A 22,582-nucleotide genomic window follows, 5' to 3' on the forward strand; every position below is an offset into this window, starting at 1 on the left:
AGACATTACGACTCTTTGTACGTGACTGTCGCGCACAGGCACCTCCGGCACCGTGCACGCCACGATCTGCACCTGAGGGGATAGCTCGCGCAAGTCGTCCACCCCCTTCGCCAAGCGCGGCTAGTCCTGGCCCTTTCCTGTTTAGGACGTCATTTAGCCCACCTGCTACTACGACAAGGTTGCGCACGTGGGCATTTTCCGTGAGCTTTTCTTTTGCTCGCTCCATGACAGAACTCAGAGTCCGCCCTGGAAATGTCCCTACCGCCACTCTTTTGTCGCGTTTCACCCTCTCCACAATTGCTTTTGAGCACCCAGCCATGTTTGAGTCGCCAGCCCTGTCACCCATTCACTCTCTCGTACCTCTCCCTGCTTCCCTGTGTCCTTTTCCGCGTGATTCGGACTCGACAAAGGGCATTGTCCCCTGGGCTCCTGCTTTTTCCGCGTGGCGGCCTCAAGGTAGGTGCCGCTCTTTCCAGCTTCCTGTGGCTGCAGCGTCGCCTCACTCGGGGCGTGTTGCGCTGCTTCACTATAGCTACGCCGATTCACCGGCGGCAAGCTGGTGACCGCTTGCTTTGGCTCCCTGCCTCCCACTTCGCCTGTAGGGTCTACCCTACTTTCTGAGTTTTTGCCACCGCTTTGGTGTCCTGACCCGACATTCTCCGCCGCCCGCGTCTCAAGCGCGTCGAGCCGCTTTTTCAGTTCGGCGCTCCTTTCTTTCTCTTCTTCAAGCTCGGCACAGTCCTTACTAACTGCGCGGCCTGGGCCGCCTCCACCTTGACGAAATTTTCAACTTTCGCCTGCAGTGCTACCCGCTTCTCCTGCTCCTCCCTCAGGTTTGCCTTAAGCTGTTCGAACTTAGCCGCCCAATTCCCTTCCAGTTTTTGGACGGCTTCCCTGACGCCCTCGCACGACCTGGACGTGAACCTAGACCTCTCCGCGCCTGCTAAATTCTGGAATTTAGTCTCGTCGAGGAAGCACCATCGCAGGCATTCGTCGCACTGCACTTGCTCCCTGTCCCCCGCGGCCTTCACGTTCTTCGATTTCATCGCTAGGCCTGCGTACCTAGGCCCAACGAGCAAGTTCGCCAAATCACGCAAAGCGACCTCGACCGCTTTCCCAAACAAAAATAAAGAATTATCACTCCCTACTCCATGTAAGAATCCGAAGAGCTAGCTGAAAGAATTAAATAAGCCTATCAAATAGGTCCCTCCTACCACCTAGGCCTAAGGGGGGAGCCGCCGTTTGGCCTAGGTGGTAGGCAGCTGGCGCCATCTTGTGGCACACTGCGCCAACTCCCTACTCCATGTAAGAATCCGAAGAGCTAGCTGAAAGAATTAATTAAGACTATCAAATAGGTCCCTCCAACCACCTAGGCCTAACGGGGGAGCCGCCAGACTAGGGTGGCTAGAATTGGGAGGTGTGAAGACCGCGGCGCCTCCGCCATTGCTAGGGAGGCCCCGCTACGCGTTCCTCCCACTGGGGTAAAATTTGGCGCTTCCGTCGGGGGCGCGGGTAGGGTGGCTAGCGCGGGGGCGCCGTGAGCTCAATTGTCAGTCTCGTAGGCCACGGTGCAGTGCAAAGTAACTCTCGTGGTCGGTATAGTGCAGCTGTATTTTTCTCCCGTTTCCTAAATTTCGATCGCTTCACAACACAGCGAATCTAAGTGGCACAGAATGCGATGACGTGAAGGTCAGAGTGCGTGAGTGCTTCAGGTCTTGGGGCAAGCTTCGAGCGCACGAGGAGCGTGGGGAGATTAAAATCGTCTCCGACGCGATCCTCCTGCTCTCGAGGCCACTGTCCGGCGGGCCTGGTGTTGCTCCGCGGCTCTGGCTTCACTCCGAAAGAAACTTCGGATTCTCCTGCAGCAACGCTGGGACGGCTTGAGGGCCACAGCCTGAGCAGAGCTGTGGGAAATGGAAGCGTAGTGCAGCAGAAACGTCCTACGTAAGCATCTTTCAAGGAAGAACACAACTCTCTTTTCCCTAATAGATCCAAGTGATTGTAGCATAGTCGACTCACCAGATGGAGTTCTTGCACTGGTGAGGCAGTTTTACATGACCTAGTGTGCCTCTCCAGTTGCCTCACCAGCTGTCTTTCCGTTTGCTTCACCAGCTGAGCCGCCACAAGCGTGCGACTCAGCCATAGATGAGGACGAGCTATTTTCGGCCTTGAAGTCTATGAAGCGTAATCGCAGTCCAGGATCCGATGGTCTGACAGTCGAATTCTGTGTTAAATTTTGGACACTGTTAGTGAAGCCGTTCATATCACTGGTGAACAGGCTACTCGGTGAAGGGACTTATAACGTCTCAACGAGAGGGACTAATCACTCTCCTTTGTAAGGACGAGTCGAGGAGCTCCGATCTGAGAGCATGGCGTCCAATCACGCTTCTGAACTGCGATTATAAGCTCATAGCAAAGTGCTAGCTGTGTACGCGACTCACACCAGTGCTCGGCACTGTTTTGGGTCCATACCGGGCATGTAGTGTCCAGGTGCGCTCTACTCAGCTTCACGGTTTAGCAGTGAGGGACCTTCTCCTGGAGGGAAATACCAGGAAACTTCCCGGTATTCTTTGCTCCTTCGATCAGGAGAAGGCTTTCGACATCATATCCATATATATAGGTACCTTTTCCGTGTTCTGGAAGAGGCTGGTTTTAGTGTGGGTTTTCGCCAGATGGTCCAAGCTTTGTATTCTCGACCGACTTCTGCTGTTGTCATACGGGACGGCGTCTTGGGGGGGGGGGGGGGGTGGCGGCTTCTGGATCCCTCAGCATGTCTATACAACCTCATTCAGACACTCGAGGACAGGTTCACTCGTGCATTTAGCACTACGCGACTGCACGCCAAAGTTGTGAAGAATTTCTTGTTTCTAGCAGCCAATGTGCCACAGATTGGCTGCAGGAGGCATTCCGCTGATCTAACAGGATCGGTGTCTAGGTTTTATTGTATAACACGTATTCACCTTTTCCTCAAAAGCTTAAATCAGTGTGTCATCCACAACAAAGCCAAGGAGGTTAAGCCCTGCGTTTTGTAAAAATGTGATGTTATGCAATAACTGTGTTATTTCCAATAAACATGTATTAAGTCGCAAGCGCTTTGTACTTTCTAGAATTTCTTCACCACAATGCTGATATATTGCATGAACTTCCTCCATTTAAAGTAATGTGACATCCCAAATATGTGACTTATGTGCGGGCGACACATTCAAGGTTATTCCAATGCGCTGGCCTTGGGCGGCAATTCCTATGAACTATATTTTCGGTAAGGCATAAGCGCGCTAATCTCGGCAAGAGGTGGTGGCAAAAACCGTTGCTGTGTCGGCTGCGTAGTCGATGCTCGCTGTTTCCATGTGGAATGAGAGCAGCGAAACATCATTAAATTTTCTCAGCATCTACAATGTAGAGAAAAAGTCTGGTCAGATTTTAACGCATTCAAACACAAAAACTAAGCGCTACCAAATCATTTTCCCGCTCGGAGGTATGCAGACGCCCCGAGAAACTACGGCGCCCTAAACGGCGCCCCGGCCGGCAGCGCCGTCACGTGGCAGGAACGCGTTTTGGGGCCAGCTTCCGGAGGCCGGTCTTCACACCTCCCCATTCTAGCCACCCTAGCCAGACCTAGACAAAGCCGGTACGTTTACTACTCCTACCAAGAATTCAAAATTTGCGCCCCTACTCCATGCAAAAGAAAACACTTCAAAACACTAGCTAATATAGATAAAAGAGTACTTAGCTACGAACGAAGTCGCTGAAGTCTCGTGCACAAATTGCGCTCATTACGGTGCCTCTAGCAGAAAATGTTCAAGGTGAAGCATCCCGAAGTGATTGGTTAGCAGCAGCGCGTGGTCGATTTTTTTGCCCTCTGTGGCCATTTGTTGAACTTGAGGGTGTGCGGGGCCTGCTCGGCGCCACCCATAGAGTAGTATAGTAACTCTATGGCGCCACCACATAGGCCACCATTGCGCCTTCTCAAAAATCCCTAAGCGATCCTGTCCCTAGCATAGAGTTACTATTCTACTAACTCTATCACAGAACACCTATACAAACTTAGAGAAGGGAAACTGTACCTTCCACAGTGCTACGGAAATAAGCGTAGCGGTGGCGTCGTGAACTAAAGTATGCGACCACAGGTGGCGCTGTACAACAGGAAACGGAAACGGGGTTTTGCACAGTATGGCCGTTGGCTTTACCAGCTGTTCTGTGGCTTTACTGGGTTTCCGGCTGCTGCGCCTCGATCGTGCACCCGCCAGTTTAGTTGCTGTGTGGCAGGCGTAGCGCCTACATATATATGTAGGCGCTACGTTTGCCACACAGCAACCAAACTGGCGGTAGCACGATCGAGGCGCAGCAGAATACATGTAGCGCTGAGTCATATCGAGTTGAGGCACACTCTGAACTGACTTTTAAGGGCATCCCGAGCGGGTTTTCGTTTATTACGCCGCCGTTACCCCGAGTTGTGCCGCCGCGCTCCAGCTGTTGCATTTCGTGTAGGGCTACTGACAGAATGCGGTTTCCAGGTGGCACGATGGCCTCGACTGGAATAAACGCACACGACACCAAAGATTGAGTAAGCCTGAAAATATTTTATTTGCATTTTACAAGTACAACAAAGAGCACACGTCTACGCATCCACACAAACGCGGTTACATAGTCAAGAACATAGTCAAGAAATGGCTCATTAATAAGGGTAGCACAAGCGCACAAGAAAGAAGACCTAAGCTACAAAACGTACGGTCGGCTGCTAAGTATAATAATTTCCCTGTCACCGCGTGTCACTTTTGTACAGCATCTTTACAGCACTACTAGGCCGGGTAGTTTGGCGGAAAGAATGCAACAGCTTACGGCCGTCAGCTGCCTCTTCCTTACGGATGTCATAATTATCCTAATCTCCGCATCAACGTCGTGCAAGTCCGCAAACAGGCATCTGTATCTGAACCATATGTGCCAGCTTAATACATGTGTAGTAAAATTATGATAACCACTGCGTCTTATCAAACGTATTGGTTTTGCAAATGCGCATTACAGCTGACGGAACGACATACTTTAAGTGAAGCACAAGAGAACAAGGACAAAAGGAGGGTACAACACTTGAAGAAGAAATGAAGAATTAGTAGGCGTACAGCAAACAAGCGATGACGGAGAACACACAATGATGCATCGGGTGTTCTGCGACATCGGTTTGCGTACTTACGGTGTTATGGAGATCAACGGCATAAAAACGTACCTTCAAGCGTACTCCCTCAACCTCCGCCGCATTCATTATGATAATCAACGCCCAAAACAAAATGAGGCACTATCTTTTGCCAAGAGTAGACCTCTTTACAGCAAGTCTATGTAATGACTCGCGGGCGAAACCAGCATGCTTTCGAAAATGTTTTACCGCCGTAGTATTCGAACGCCAACGGCCAGGAAACACATCGATACCAATAGGCTGTCGGCTGTCGGTGGTTAATCAAGTACAAAAACCTTGACGCTATGACTAAAAAGCAGCTTCAACAATCGAATTTAAAAAAAAATCAACTGCCTATTTGTCTGAGGTAACAAAACATCCTTAGACACCTCGATTGTTTATGTCAATGGTTTCGGTAAAGTAAAAAATCCGGCATGTTCAGCGCCCCTAGCAGAGAAAGCACAAATTAAAGTATTCGACCAAATTACAGTAGCTACACTTGCGCGCTTACGCTGAAACGCGCCTCGATTGACTTTTCGCCCTCTGTGGCCATTTGTTGAACTTGAGAGTGTGCGGGGCCTCTCTATGGTCCCTAGCATACTAATATGAAAGTCTATGGTCCCTAGGCACCAACGATCAGGTCACGTGAGATTTTCGTACGCCGTAGACACTAGCGCCACATTTACCTCTATTTAGAAACTCTATGGTCATAACCTTTTCATGAACGCTCTAGGATTTAAAATATTTTATGCTTAAAATAATAACGAGCAATTTACTTGTCCCAAAAGCTTAACTAGCAAAGTAAGGATGCGTTTTTTTGTTTGTTTGTTTCTTCATTCGTCGTCCCACATCTAAACGCAACTAGCTCGACACGACGTTCGTGGCTGCGCCATTTTTTTTATTCGGGCGATATTAAAAGATAGCTTCCAAGCTAAAGTTTTAAGCTCGCGGACTTGCGTTGTTGGCATCTCAGAGGTGCTAAGGTGAAGCTTCTTCAAAGAAAGAACGTCGGCGTGCGGTGACTGCACATTCAGCGAGCTCCAAACGTTTCTGAAGGTGAGGCCTACTTGACTGCGCTCTACTGAGGTGCGAACAACCGTCAACCGTCTCGATGGGCTCTGTGCCCAACGTCATGTCGGGAGCCGCTCCTTACGTCTGCTGCTTGCCTACGCGCCGTGTTCTGAGGGCGGCGAGTTAGGTGTTTTGCTACAGCGCGGCGTGTTAGGCTTCGCGACTTTCTTGTTGCCATGTTTGTGGCATTGGTCTCGACATAACCTCCTAGATAGCTTCTAGGTGTCGGTGTCCGCTCGCCATCATTGTTTTCTTCTGGAACTTTCTACACGCATGTGCTGGTTGCATGGGCATCTCGTCAGTGTGCACAGGTGTCGCAGATGCGGCGATTCAGTGGAAATCCCGATTGAGCGGAGAACCGAGCTGCATTGCTGTCGTTCGTCGGTTGTAGGTGACACGCGAGCGAGTGACGCAGAGCCAGCGGCATGTAGTGCGGTGGATGCGCTTCAGAAATCGTTAAGATATGCGATCATCTTTCAGGATAAAATGAAAATTGGGTCTGAAAGCTAAAAGTTATGATTAAGAGTCTTCGATGGGCTAGTTGGTTGCTGGTTTGATGGAACATGTTCGTAACGGCTAGTTTCACAGAGAAATTCACAGAGCGACTGTTCTCTGCATTCTTTCTGTGTCCCGACCTCAAAATGCGCCGTTATAACCGTGTCCCTACACATTCTGCTCATTCTGTAGCGAAACAGAGACGTCAGACCATTTGTTTCGCAGACGTTTTGCTGTAATATTCGTACTACGGTGTGCACTCCTGCTGGAAAGGGCTGGGTGCACGATGCACAGGTGCCACCTAGGGAATGGCGATTCTCGCATTGGTGAAACAATTTTTTTTTTAGCACGTGTTATCATAGAGATTAGGGGGCAAGGTTCTGACTGGCGTTGTACAAGTCACGGGCCTCTTCCTTTCGTCGCGACGATAGATTGGCTTTTTTGCAAGCACTGCTCCAGGAGGGCACATGTAAGCGCCGAACGGAGGCCTCGCGGGAGCACCTGAGGTTAATAAACCAGGCGGCGCAGTATTTTCAGGGCATCCAAGGTGTGGGGGATCAAGGCTGGAAGCAGGGCGGCACGTGGGTTGGGTCCGCGGAGGCCGAAGTGTGCCAGGGGGTGTTCGCATAAAAAATCGCCGATTTTATACAACCCTAGCACACGCAGGCCTCGCCGAGCACCAACCGGACCAGTCCGGGTTGTAGCTTACGCGTCCCCGTTGCCGCTTTGGCGTCCTGGAGACGCCGCCAATAGTGCGAAATAATGACACATTGTTACAATTAGTAAAAAACCACGATTGAATAAACATATATATATCTACGTCCAGCCGCCTACTTAATTGCGATGCTAAGTTCAGCACTACCGCGCCCCGCGACTTCTGCAACACCAGTCAGAACTTTGCCGATTAGGGTTGCTGCAAGTTTAGGTCAGCGTTAAGCAAAGTGTGTAAAGGTACGTTGGACGTACCCGAATCCCAGAAACTAAATATACGTCGGACGCACTTGCTCTGCTTCCGTTTCGCTAGCTCCATGGTTCCCATCTACCAATTTTTGCACATGTTTCTGCAGAAGGACGTCTATTTAACTCTAAGGGGAGCATTAAATAAATGCTGTTAGAAAGTCGCGGAGAGCATCATACGAAAAGCGTAGCACAAGCGAGAAGACTACTGGAAATCCCGCTTCGCAATATTGGCCTAGATTTAGCTCTGCTTGTGATCCTCTTTTAGAGCGTCTGTTATTGTGTTCAGCCACAGAAATGTTTGCTTGGCAGACCAAAATTACCTCATTGAATCTAATCGATTACCATAGTAGACTGACCGCCCCCCTTCCGTACCATAGTTTTATTTCTGTACCTGTTATTAGATTTTTTTATTCGCAGTTTTCGTGATTGCATTCTTCCTCTCACAAAAAAAAAAAATTTAGTTTCTACATGTTCCCTTAGTTCCCTTAGTTTATTCCCTTAGTTTTATACGCAGGAATATAACCACCCAATTCATGCCCAATCCCCCACTGTGGGTATGTGCCACAACCACTCGGGTCAACAACAATTTAATTTTTGTTGTAAAGCCTAGTTGAAGAAGGTGGTTAATATGTTTCAACTATTGAAACAGAAGGTCTATGTTTATACGTTGAAAAGTGCTGAAATGAGGTCTGTGACCAGTAAACTAATACTGTAAGATGCAAAACCAAAACTGTTTGGCAGGTCTGTTGGAATATTATTGAACTGTGCAAGGGACCAGCATCAGGCTGCAACGCATGCTTAAATAAAAAAGACCTTTATTACAAACTTTTTTCGGACTGCCCATATCAAACTATACTGTGTCTCATCAACCAATCTAGTACATGCCCAGCTGCAGCAATCCTTCAGGTAAAATAGTCAAGTGGGGAGTACTGCAAGAATGTGACTATTGCGAATTGGAAAACGGACCGACACCATCATGCCTGTGCCAGCTCTGTGTTCCTGAATGCCACGCACTGCATTGTGTATTATTAGTATAGAAATTAATACCGCAAGAATGTCACTTGTTTCCATTCGAGAAGTGGCAGCTGGCTAACGGGTGCCATAAAGTGGCTGAATCCAGATGGCTCAGTGTGGCAACCAAGTGCGTTCCTGTGGGGAGGGTGCAGTACTAATGCAGTGACTGGTGCAACAAAGTATGTTGCTCGTGTGATGCCTGAGGCTGACTCTGTGCTTTAAAAAATTCTTGAAGCCCAGTCACAGCAGTAACATTGAGTCTCACTGATCCACTGCCCACAAACCTGATACAAGTGTACTCAAATGGAAGCCAAAAGAGCACTGCGCTGTCAGCTTCCGTGGCCCTGGAAGGCACGAGTTGGGCTATAGTAGGATACAACTTATGGCAACCGAGGCACACACACTGCCTGGGGTTGTGTTACTCTGCCAGCCAATTACCGGACAAAGCAAAATCGTCGTCGTGCGACCCTTTCAAAATGGCGTCGTACTTTATGCCTCTGGAGTGTCTGCTGTTCTCTGGTCTTTTCGTTGGCGGAAGCGATGAGGGGTGCAACAGACGTGGACAAAGTGTGTGGAGTCTGAGCATTTTACTCTTCAAAAGTCCGCGGTACAGTTCATTTCACTGCTGAGCCTGTTTTACTCGTGGAATTTCACTGTCAGCTGAAGTAAAACTTGACAATAGATAGTTGCAGCGAAGCGAGCGTTTTATTTCAGTTCAATAAAGAAGACTACCCTCTTGTGATTTTATTTTTGTGGTTACAGCCTTATTAGGTAACAGGGAAAGTTTGGAGCACAAACTATTTGCAGCCTCGCAGACTGGCAGGTGGTTATGAGGGCATGAGCAAGAAGGCTTCACTGCAGACAATATCCAGCTATATAGTTGGTCATTCATAGCAACTTGCCCATCTGCTTTTCTGCAAGAACTTCGTCAGTGTGCTTCAAGATCTGTTCAACATGAACCATTGAAGATTTGCATTCAATTTTTTGCTTGTGAGTACAGTGCTATTATAGCGGTTTAGAGTTGAGCAAGCACCAAAGTGACACCTTATATCAATGCCCTTCATTTGCGCAAGCATGGCTCAAGACCTGTTATGATGCAGTGTATGTGCCGCATTCTATTTTTTAATTGTTTGCACGGCCAAAGCGTAATCTTTCCTATGTTAATACAAAGGAAGTGCCAATTAATCGATTAAATAATGTATTGCAGTGGTTTCACCTGTGCAGACCACTCCTGCTACTGGTTAAAAAGTGAATGTATGCATGTTTTATGGTACATTCAGTTCAAAATTGAGCACTTTGAACACATTCGGCTTTTAGAGCACTGTGTTCCAGCACAGACCGCAAGAGAGATCCGGTGGATTTCCGGTTTCATGGTTTCTGCCCATTGTTGGTGGGGTATCTGCTGCATTCCTCGATGCATGCACAACTTGGTTGTTTGCAACACAAGTGCAGACTTGTTTCCTGTGAAGGCTCTGGCAAACAACTACTGTTTGGCTTGGTCATGTTTTCTCTGGCTCCGATAGAGAGCATTGCAATCCAAGTTGGAGCGTGGCAGAAACCATTAGAATATACAGTTTGAATGACCCGACTCGCCACAAAATGCAGCACTTCTCTCTGACAACTGCATTTTTGTTGGCCAGGAAGAAATAGTGAATTTCTCCCATGGCAACACATGCAATGAGCTCCAACGGTGTCACCAGTGGCTTTGGCATTCCACGCCACCCCTATGTAAGTGCCTGTCTTCATAGATGGCACGCTAAGATTGAGCATGATCTTCACAAATCCTTCTTTTTTTTTATGTTCCGCCAGGATGTGCCAGATCCACAGTCGGTGTTGGAAAGGCCACATGGGCGTTGGTTATAGAGCATCGCAAACAGTGCAGTCCGTGCCACATCAAAAAAATGAAATGGAGGTCTTTCTCATCATTTTAACATATGTAAAACTGCTATGCAACTGTGAAACAAAATACAGATTGCATATGCTCAAACTCGCCAGCTCACAAATTTATTGATGCAATGACAGGGAACGCTTTTCACACAACTCTCACTCCCAGTGGCCCAAATACTTTCTCAGGCCTACGGCAGGGAGTGCTCACATGTTCGCAAATTGTCAGTTGTGCACGTTCTGCAGAAATTTTCATGCACAAATGTTTATCGGAGACATTTTCAGGAAAAAAAATTTGATTCTGGTGTTTGACATGCCAAATTACAATCTGATTATAGAGGGGGCTCCCTATTTGGACCACCTGCGGTTGTTACGGATTCGACGGCTAGACGCCGAGGGCGGCAGGATGACCGGCCCAAGGAACAGGCGACCCACGCAGCGCCAGGAAGACAATGACGTTTATTCGTTCGGCGACGCGCTTTTTGAGCGCTAAGCAGCCAATCAGGGAGTGGCAAAGGAAAGGAAGATATCGTGGCAAGCGGGGCAATCTTATCTGTAGATTACAACGGAGAATGCGACCAGCACCGCGAATGTTACAGCTCGGCCAAAGCTACCCTTTTCGGAAGGCGTTCAAGAGGATGACGCTTCTTGAACAACTGAAGGCGGGTACAGGAGAGCAACTAGATTGTCCAAGCACAGCACTGAAGCGTTTGCAAGATCATATTGTCCTTGCGCTTGGAAAAGACGTTGAGATGCTCAGTGGCACAGGCGGGCAAGTTGAGCTGGACGCCGCAGTAATGGTGGAGAAGGCACCAAGCGTCTTCAGGCTCGAACAACAAGCCCGTGGAGAGGGGTTGACATGGTCAGGAGGAGGTGACGCTTATATTTAGCACTGCTCGCCGAGTGCCGGAAGGCTGCCGAGCACGTAGCGATAGGGAGCGGGCCGCAGACCTCTGGCGTAGGGTTCATCCGTCAGCCGGCACGATGTGATCTGAAGGGGCATTTGGAAGAGCGGAAGAAACGCAGTAATGACGTCAGAAGTAACCTTGCGCCCTAGTTTAGGAAAGCCCGGCAGTTGAATTCACTGGGAGCAGAACACACGAAAACTGAATACGAGAATGAAAAGACTTGCATTAACTAGCATGCACACGAGAAAAAAAAGAAAAAGGAAACTAGGGAATGCGGCTAAGGCAGTCAGCATTGGCATGGCGTTTGCCTTTCTTGTGCCGCACTAGAAAATCGAACTGTTGAAGCGTTAGACTCCACCTCATCAAGCGATCATTTTTGTTTGACATTTGGTTTAACCACACTAAGGGGGAATGATCGGTTTCAAAAATAAAGGAAGAACCTTTCAAGTAACATGAGAGCTTTTCGAGAGCCCACACTAAGCAAGCGCATTCTTTTTCTGTTGTGCTGTAGGCTTGCTCGCGTGACGTTAGCTTTCGACTTGCGTAGACAACAGGGTGCTCCTCACCTTTTTCGTTCACCTGACTTAAAACAACGCCCATTCCATGGTCACTGGCGTCACACTGAACTAAGAAAGGGAGAGAGTAATCTTGTGCCGCGAGAACCGGTGCACTGACAAGAATCTTTTTAATTGCAGCAAATGCGTCCTTACGCACCGTATTCCAACGCACAATAGTAGGCTCGGTCTTGCGCAGAGTGTCTGTAAGAGGACTAGCGATATGTGCGAAGTTTGGAATGTAGCTTCTGTAATAGTCAACTAAACCCAAAAAGGCGCGCAAGTTAGTCTTTGATTTTGGCAAAGGAAAGCTAGTGATGGCTTGAACTTTTAATTCGGAAGGGCGTCGCTTCCCTTGGCCAACAATGTGCCCCAAGTAGTGGACTTCACTGTTTGCAAGACAGCATTTGCTCAGTTTGAGAGTCAAGCCTGCTTCGCAGATTCGAAGGAATACCTGCTGCAGATGGTCCAAATGCTGTTTCCAAGTACTCTGGAAAACAGCGATGTCATCGAGGTAGGGCGCAGCGAAAGACTCGGTGCCTGTGAGCACTTGATTCATTAGTTTTGAAAATACGAACGGTGCATTCTTGAGGCCAAAAGTGAGCACCAGAGGGCGATATATGCCTGTCGGAGTCATGAAAGTGGCGAGCTTACTGGCGTTCTCCGTCAGTGGCACTTGCCAGAAGCCGCGTACCATATCTAACGTTGAAATGTACTGTGCAGCGGAAACTTTCTCGATCAAGGCTTCAACATTAGGAATGGGAAACGTCTTCGTTTTTGTTATCGCATTCAGCTTACGATAGTCAATACAGGGTCTGGGTTTTTCGCCAGGACTTTCTACGATAAACATCGGTGACACGTATTCGCTTTCCCCTGGAACAATTAGACCCAGTGTCAGCATATTCTGAACGGAATCGTTCAACAGCTTCTCATGACGGGGCGAAAACCTGTGCATCCTTGTACGGAAGGGTTGGTCAGATGTCAACTCAATGTCGTGTTCCACAAGGTTTGTCCTACTGGGATAGGGACTGAACAAATCGCTGAAGTTGTGTACAAGCTCTTTTAACTCCTTTCTTTGCTCGTTTGTTAAAGAAGCTTGTTTAGCGACAGATTCGAGTATTTCTTCTGTTGACGGGGAAGAGCAAGGGGTACGTACTTGAGGGACTGGAACATTTATTTCCTCCTGTTTGTTTAGGGCGATGCTCAGCGTCTCCATACGTTCGATAAATGTCTTCATTAGATTGCAGTGGTAGATTGTCACGTCGTTGCGTTTACCGGGCGTCGTTACCAGGTAATTGGTGTCTGAAAGCTTTTGCTTAAAGGGACCCTGAAACGCTTTTGACGATTTTCTACAAACGTATTGAGTCGTTAGAGTAGGTCCTTCTGATCATTAATTGACACATATAAGTGCTCCGCGTAAAGCGTGTAATTTATTATAAGGTTTTAAATATGCACATCGCTGCCGATCGCAGCGCACTGCTCGGCGGAATTTTAAGCCGCCCCTACCCATATGACCGAAATCACCCACACGACGTCAATGGGGCGAGCTATCCGATTGGCTGACAAGGGCGCGTGATCGATAATTTTTCCAACTTTATGGTAAACAAATGATCTTCGTAATAGTTTGAATGTTAGTTAATTTGTTTTTATCAAAAGAAAGTAACATAAAGAGAATGCACAAGAATAATTTTTCAGTACACTTAAGCACTTCCGGCACACAGCATGTGTCGTCTGCTTGTGTTACAACGTACTCCATTTTAAAGAGAGCGCCGCGGTCAGAGTCGGTCTCAGTCTTTTCGCGAGCACTATGATTCGACTTTGTTGCCTTGTGGACTGCAAACGTAGCGACTGGCAATATGTCAAGCTGCGACATCGTGTCCCTCTGCAAGGCAGCGTACGAGCGAACTGGCTGCTGCGCATCGGACTGCCGCTATCCGATCGGCGCCAGGATTTGCGCGTTTGTGGCCGTCACTTTACACCGGAAGATTACTAACGCAATGGCGTTTCCCGAGTCCGGTATTAGGGAAAACGCAAGCGCAAGGGGACAGAGTCTGGCCGCTTGACTTTGCCGTAACGGGATGAGCCATGAGATGAGCGGAAGGGCAAATGCGAATGGTCTGCACGGTGCAGCCACCTGGTGGCACAGAGCTCAACCATACACAGTAGCAGCAACGAAGTGTATTCTTCTTTGCTGCTGGTGTGTATTTTTCGCAGGAGTGTAACACGTTGTTTTTATAAATGTTTAAAATGTTTTACACTTGGTTAGAGCAATATTAGCGCTTTGTTTGGCTGGTTAAGCGCTGCACCAACAAGTGTATCGACCGCGCAGACCGATCAGGCCGCTCACGTACGTCTACGCTAAACTTCCTTCATCAGCTTGAGTTTATGCCTGCAGTCATTTGCCGAAATGACCAGCTTGCCTGTGGTTACCGGAATACAAAACACGTTCGGCGCTACGACAGAATGCTCGCAACGCACGCTGCTTCGATAGCTCTCGCTTGGGGTCGACGGCCAAGCGGCTAGCGGAGCGGTCTCGCGCGGGCGGGGGCGGGCTCCAAAACAACCGGAAGTGGACGATGTGACGTCGCATCGTGACGCTGAACCAGTGAAGGCGGAGCTTAGCCCCACTCGCTCGGCGAGCGAGTTGAGGAGGAAAAGCATGGCTAGGGAGGAGGGTAGCTTCTAATCGCTTGTAGCTCCATTAATACGTAACGCTTCACTTAAATTGTGGTGCGAATGTTCCACTTAAGCTGTATCCTACGCGTCTACAAAATTTGTCCGAACCGTTTCAGGGGCCCTTTAACTGTGACCGGGCCATCCCATGCTACTTCCAGTTTGTTTGCCTTCGACGACTTCAAAATTAGCACTTTGTTGCCTTCCTTGAAGGTTCGAGTGCGTGCAGATCTGTCGTAATACACCTTCGCACGTTGCTGCGCTTCTGCCATGGTTATCTGTGCTAATTCTTGCGATTCACGAAGGTGTTTCAACAAGGTTAGCACGTACTCGACAACGGATTTGTCTACGAACTTGTCTTCCCACTTTTCCTTTAGCAAGGTGAGCGGGGAGCGAAGCGCTCGACCGTAAACACGTTCCGCCGGGGTGAATCCAGTTGCTTCGTGAATGACTGAGCGCAGAGCAAAGAGCATTGCGGGAACAGCTGCGTCCCAGTCGGTGCCTTTCTCGAAGCAGAGCGCACGCAGAATGCGCTTCATTACCGAGTGAAGTTTTTCAACTGAATTGCTTTGCGGGTGGTAGACAGCTGTGGTGAATGGATATGCCACATTTCTGCAAGAATGTCGCGGTAAGCGCGCTTGTAAACACAGAACCTTGGTCGCATTGGATTTCACTGGGAAATCCGATTCTGGCAAAGACACTGAGTAGCACGTTGACTACAGTTGCGGAGCTTAATTCCGGTAACACCACTGCTACCGGGAACTTCGTGGCAGGGCAAATGAGTGTTAGCAAGTATTTGTTGCCCGCCGATGTTACTGGTTATGGACCAACGATGTCGACTACCAATCTGTGAAAAGGTTCGCCAATCAAAGGCACTCGGACCAAAGGAGCCTTAAATTTTTCATTGGGCCGTCTGGTCCTTTGGCAAACGTTGCAAGAACGTACCCAATGCTCAGATTCCTTGAAGCACATCGGCCAGTAGTAGTCGTTCAATAGTCTGCTCTTAGTTTTACTTATTCCTAAATGGCCGGCCCAGCTATTGGTATGAACCAGATCGAGAAGTGCAGCACGATACTTCTGGGGAACTATCAGCTGTTCGAAAGAGCGGCCTGTCTTGTTTTTGAATGTTCGGTACAAGAGGCCGTCTTTTACAGTGAACGATAGTGGTCCCTTATGGTTCTGTCTTGACCTTTCCCAGCACGTTTGCAGTGACTCATCGTTCGCTTGATCCGTTTTGAGAACGCTTTTGTCTACGTTTGCAAGAAGTTGAAAGCTATCACTGACTGGGCTTATCGTTTCGTCTCCGTGCGCGGAAGCGACCGGGAAGTTATCAACGGATGGTGTGGCTGGAACGGCTTCGCTCGTTGCGGCAGCTTGTGACGAATCACTTTGCTCTGGAATGCCGGCGGCACGAGTAGCGTTAGTAGCTTGCGCTCTTGTGTGGGACCTTGTGACGACCATTACAGGGTTCGCATGTAGGTCCATTCCAGCGTTTTGCAAGTCCCTCATTGGTCTGTTAGAAAAAAATATAAGGGATTCTATGCGGCAGCTTGTCTGAAACAGCAGCTTCAGTTTGAAATTTGACGAAATTGCCTGTCATTTCAACTTTGGCTACCGGCAAGCACTTCGTGTCGGGCTCTAGTGCCTGACGCACCCATACACACAATCCGGTAAAGTCTTCGGGCTTAACAAACGACGGGTGCACGATATCAAATGTAGCTCCTGTGTCACGTAGAACCTTGGGACTGACGCCATTCACCATCATGTCATAGGTGTAAGGCAAGAGTAAATCGCTCTCTTCAGTTAGCAAGTTTACGAACACAGTTGCTAGTCAGCACCCGACTGCGATATGGCCTGGTTGTTGGCATCTGTGACAGACTGACAGTCGTTTTTCTTCGAACTTGGAACTTTTTAGTTCAATCGAGTTGACCACATGCACTTGGGCGGGAGCGTTCTCGGATTTCCCTTGGTTGCTTTCTCTCTCTCCTTTCTGAAACTTTTTGAATGCTCCCGACGGTTTCTTTTGCACTTCTGAAGTTTGCATTCTGCAGGAACAGTATTCGTCCGCCAAAGTGGCTGCTGTTTGCAACGTATCTACGTTTGGCTTGTCCTGAATCCACAGGCGCATTCGCTCCGGAATAGACGCATAGAATTGCTCTAGCGCGAACACTTCAATCAGACGTTGCTTGTTCTCGCGTGCATTGGCACTTTTAAGCCATTCTTCCAACAAGCTCATGGATTTATAGGCGAATTCCGAGAGTGACTCCCCTTGACTACGCCTCGTGTTACGAAACTTAATTCTTAAGGCTTCTGTAGACAAGCTGTACCTTCGCCTCAGCTGAAGCTTTACTTTATTGTAGTCATGCGCAACTTAATCTGGCATTATTGTGATTACGTCCGCTGCTTCATTTGGAAGCAATGTCAAGAGGCGTTGCGACCAGGTCTCTTACGAAAGTACTGCTCTAGTACACGTCCTCTCAAAGTTGACGAGGTACAAAGTGATGTCGCTACCAGCCCTGAAAGGTTGCATGCATCCGCGCATGTCGAAACTGTCAGTTCGTTCAAGGCTATGCAGCTGCATCTCTTTTAACTTCAGTTCTATCTCCCTTTCTTTTAGCTGTTGGGAAATTGTCTTCCAACATTCCTCGACTTCGTCGTCTTTCGCTCCGCATTTGGATATTGCTTCAATAATTGCAGGTTTACGCATAGACTTCTGTACAGGGATACCTAACTCTTCTGCTAGCAACACTAGGTTGGGTTTCGTTAACAATGCGAGGTTCATGACTGCTGGGAACAAGTGCTACTCTTACACGTACTAATATTTAGCAAAGTCAAAAGCCTCGACTACCAAGTAAGTGCCGCTGATGCTCCTGATGAAGTCAAGTAAGCCGTGCTCCCACCAAACCGGACGCCAAGGCCACCGCCGACGTGCGCTCCATCCGCTGTCCGCAGTCCGCTGCCACCAGCTGTTACGTATTCGACGGCTAGACGCCGAGGGCGGCAGGACGACCGGCCCAAGGAACAGACGACCCACGCAGCGCCAGGAAGATAATGATGTTTATTTGTTTGGTGACGCGCTTTTTGAGCGCTAAGCAGCCAATCGGAGTGGCAAAAGAAAGGAAGATATCGTGGCAAGTGGGGCAATCTTATCTAGATTACAACGGAGAATGCGACCAGCACCGCGAATGTTACAGGGTTCGTTAAGAGGAAGCTTTAGCTCGGGCCCAACTCTGATGCGGCCTATTCATACACACGTAAAATGCAGAAACGCTTTTCTGAGTCACTGGGCTGATTTTCATGAAATTTGTTCCATTTGATTGAGAGTTAAATTCTAGTGACTGTTCGAAGCGGAATTTCAATTTAGGGCCTGAATTTTTTTAATGGAATATTCGAAAATTGGGAAGTTCGAAAAAGAAGCACAAAACGTACACATTCGTAGCTCGGCACCTAGAACAGGTATCGCAGTTCTGTAACCTACATCCATTAGAGCATTGTAAGCAGAGAAATTTGCTATGTTGATTTAAGTCTTCCGTGAATTTGTTGCATTGTTTATTTTTTATTTATTTAGATAATACTGTAGGCCTTGTAGTGGCCCTTGCAGGAGGGGCAGAAGTACAGGAAAAAACAAGGAAATGCAAGGGTACGTGAGTAGCAAAACAGAAATAACAAGAATTACTTACATTGGAATGATAGCAGGAAAAAAAAATAATCTCAGAAACTTAAAACCTAAAATTCCTAAACCATGCTGTACCGGTGTGAGGATGCTGTTGTCGCTTAAGAATTCTTTTATCTGGTTAGCTATGTTTGGCAAGATGAAGTAAGGGAAATCGATCGATAGTTCATTATTAATGTCGCTTCGCCTTTCTTAAGCACCGCCACAACCCGAGTCGATCGCCAATCATTGGGAAGGGTGGAGGAAGATACACTAAAAATGCGCACTAGAAAACGTGCAATCATCTCTGCATAGCAGTGTAAGAAGGCATTTGGGATGTTATCCGGTCCTGGTGGTGATTTCGTTTTTAAATTTAGCTGCATAGAAACCACACCAGTCGTCGATATAACAGCAGGGTCAACATGGGGCTGAAGGGTACATGGTTCGAGACACTTGAAAATACGCTGTGAAAAAATTGATTAACATGTTCCACTATACATCGCTTCTCAGTAATAGTTGCACCGTTGTGCACAGTGCAATCAATGGGTCTCTTCGTGCTAGCTAAATGGTTCCAGAATTTGTCTGGTGCACTGCACATAAAGCTAGGCAGGGTATGTTGAAAATAATGTTGCTTAGCCTTGAATACAGCCTGATTCAAGGCCTCTTGAATGTTTTGGATTTCAGTGCAGAGGGCATGCCGTTGCTTTATTTAGCCTTGTTAGTTTTTGTTTAAGTTGCAGTATGTTTCGTGTAATCTATAGATTACGTTTGGACTTCTTTTTAACACATTTCTTTGAACTTATTCCACAGCACCATGACGTCATTCCCATCAAATTCGCTCAACTTGTGATCTAAGTAGTCCAAAACACTTTCATCTCTGGCATGGGAAAAGTCCTTCACAATCACTCTTTTCTCAAGGGCAGTGTCGCAATGTTCCATGGGACATGAAAAGTAGACAAGTTGGTGATATGAAATACCTTTTTCTACAGAGGTGACAAAATTTTCAATAGAGCGACTAATAAAAATAAGATCAAGCATAGTTTCACTATCTCCTTGTAAGCGTGTCGGCTGTGTCACAATTTGTTGCAAGTTATTAGTTAGCATAATATCAACAGTAATCGACATTCTGATCGTAACTGTAAGCAGCATAATCCCAGTTAACACCAGGCAGATTGAAGTCACCAACGAGAAGTATTTTATCCTGAAAAAAGAAAAAGTCGACATATGCTCATAAAGGTCATTTAGGAACTGGGTAGGTGGCTCAGGTATGTGGTAAACAGCGTATAATAAGGATTGCCCCCAACAGCGAGGGTTTAGGCTGATACTTTCGCGATTTTTCAATCTGCCGAAGTAGAAAAGCAGGTATGCTATGTCTGACTAATACAGCTACACCGCCTCCTCTGGAAGGCCTGTGACGTCGAAATACTTGATAAGAAGGTGGAAAAACACTTGTGCTATCTATGTCATCGCGCAGCCAAGTTTCAGTAAGCGCAACATGTGGATCGTAACATAAAAGGGTAGCCTCAAGCTGGGCACTTTTGTTCACTACGCTGCGTGCGTTTATGTTTAAAATCCGTAGGTTCTTAGTAGTCAAACTAATTCATTGAGGGGTGGATGACCTTTGAGTATTTCATTCTATTCTGGAGTTAGTGTTTTCGTCCCACATAAACAATTGTCCGTCCACTCGTAGCTTATCATTGATAAAGTTTAGCTTCTTGCCCAGTTCTTTTTCGCTTTTCGCACTCTCCCACAAAAGTTTCCGCTTTCTGCGCGTGTCCAGAGAAAAATCGCTTTGAACTGATGTTTTTGATCCTTTAAGCTTGTATGCATTTTTCAATACTTGCTGTTTCTCGTTATAATCTTGAAAGTATATTATAACTGGCCTATTTTTGCCAGGTTTGCCCAACCGATGAATTCTCCCTACCGATTTGCAGGTAACATTAAGTTTCTCTGAAAAGATGGCCCTCAAGACATTTTGCTTCAGATCATTAACAGTTTCGGCACTGCCTTCTTGTACCCCGAAAACAATCATATTTGACTGCCTGGTCCGGTCCTCTAGGTCAATGATTTTTTTATGCAGAAAATTCACCGATTGTTCAAGGGATGCAACGCTAGCACCTTGTTTATTGATTTCGTCGAAACGTAACGCCATATCTGACATTAACTTTTCCATCGTGCTTTGCTTAGTCCTAAGTGCCGCCACTTCAGCGGTAAGTTTGTGTTGCCCTTCCAACAGTTCTTTCAGAACTTCTGCTGTCTGTGGGCCAGTGTTCAATTCTACATCCCTGCAAAGAAGCTGGCACGCACAATATACATTGTACGCTATGATAATGCACTGTTGTGGGTATGGCATGACCAATATACTGTGGCAATCACTTGTAAGCGTAGTAAAGTATGAACTAACTTGCGTGATACAGAACAAAGGCTTAGACGTCATGCCGAAGCTCAGTCTGCCATGCCCACTGAACTCGAAGAGCTGCGGCTGTTTTTTTTATAGTCGGGCATAATGACGTCACTTGGTGGACGAGGTGGCGCTGGGGGTGCGTCGCAGATGATGTCCTCGAAAACGAGGCACTGCGTCGCTGGTCCCACTGTCTACGAGCAAGATTCATCCGGCGGTATCTTGAAATGGCCAGACACTCAGCAGAAAAGCCTGCGCGATACAGAAGAAAAGCTTAGACATCATGCCGAAACTCGGTCTGCCATGCCCACTGAACTCGCAGGGCTTTGCAAAAGTTCTACTTGCAAATTAGTGGTCTAGTTGAGAACCACGGTTTACTTGTTTCCTACTTGGTCTACTAGTGGTCTACTTGAAAGCCTTATATCCATTTTATCTGCTTTGGATGTAATTAGGTTCAATTTACAGAATTGCAATATCCCTCTTCATTGCTGAGTTAGAGTTGTCAACTTAAGTTCCATTTCAAAATATTTGTGATTTTTGTCAATTTTTAATAAAAATTGGACAACCTAAATAAAAAATTTGCAACTGACAGTCTTAGATTTTAACGTTTTGTTTTAAATGCAACAAACTTCATCAAATTCAGTGCAATGGTTGCAGAGAAAAACAATTTTTCCTTTCCCATACATTTATATCGGAAGTCTCGAGCTAAAGCTTCCTCTTTAGGGGCCCCTCACCTGGCCCCGTAGCAAATTTTGGTTATATGCTGGAAGTCATTACGTGTCCTCTAGGGAGCGTTCTGCCACAAAAGTTTTTCAAATCGGCTCTTTAATAGCAGAGATAGAAATATTTCAGTACCGCGAACCCATGATTTCAGCAGGCAGGCTCCACTGCATAGCGACACTCCCTCTCCACCCGCCCTGTCTAGCGTTCGCAAGTGAAATTCCTTCCTTGCGTTCTCCCATATCGGACCTTGAGGATCGCCTGACACAGATGTCACGGGCCCCGCCTTCACTTGTTTTCTCGTTTTTTTTCAGTGGTGCGCGTTTCCGCTGGTGGCGTTGTACGTGAACTGTTATCATTTCACTTGGCACACGCTTTTGCGTACTGTGCACAAGGAAACATGACTAGCGATATAATTCAAGGGTACACGAATACTGAAGCAGAACAAGCGATCACAGAGCATGATCACGCGCTGGAACATGGTAGAAAATGGCATAGCTTAGGTACCTACGCACGTGACCACACGACCGTCTGAACAAGCAAGACGAAGCGGAAGTACATCTCTCTCGCTTCAGTGCGAAGTAAAGCAAAAAAGCATGCAGACATTGCATTCTTGTGTTCTATTATTTCTCTTAACTTCAATTCGTCAATTCAAGCAACAGATCGCACAGATAACAGGTGTCTTGAATAATTCTCGAAGTCGTGTCACCACGCACGTCACATGCGGACACGACTGCGTAGGCGCAGGGGTGCGACTACATCCCCGTCCGGCTTGAAGCACGGCGGCCACGACGAGAAGGAAAAACAGCGTTCAATTTAAAATTTCAGATCTTGCCGCGGCGCGTGCAGTGCAGTAAGGATGATAAGGCCATACCCTCTTACGATACTGTTCACCACATCTTGTCAGCTGCAGTATGAACAAGTTTAATGGTTAGTCATTCATGTCTTGAAGCAACATATTTTCCCATGTCCTGCAACATGGAGGCTAACAGTATGTATGAAATGTCTGACATTTAAAGAAAACATAACAAAGTAGAAGGAAGTTTCTAGCCTGTGTTATTAAAAGATCGTCCTGCTTACTGT

At 47.3% G+C, this 22,582-nt stretch overlaps 1 protein-coding gene across 7 annotated transcripts in view; it reads left to right on the plus strand.

Annotated features, from left to right (window-relative positions):
- The first annotated feature begins 5,838 nt into the window (after positions 1-5,838).
- Positions 5,839-22,582, plus strand: part of Doa (CDC like kinase darkener of apricot) — a 119,400-nt gene continuing 102,656 nt past the window's right edge. For 2 of the 7 annotated variants that reach the window (XM_075690985.1, XM_075690992.1), the window contains exon 1: positions 5,842-6,223. The gene's annotated coding sequence lies outside the window, so the exon portion shown is untranslated. Of the gene's footprint in view, positions 6,224-22,582 lie in introns of all 7 variants that reach the window. The other 5 variants (XM_075690986.1, XM_075690984.1, XM_075690991.1 and 2 more) reach the window with 5 other exon arrangements.

Source organism: Dermacentor variabilis, chromosome 4, assembly GCF_050947875.1.
Source record: "Dermacentor variabilis isolate Ectoservices chromosome 4, ASM5094787v1, whole genome shotgun sequence".
Lineage (NCBI taxonomy): Eukaryota > Metazoa > Arthropoda > Arachnida > Ixodida > Ixodidae > Dermacentor > Dermacentor variabilis.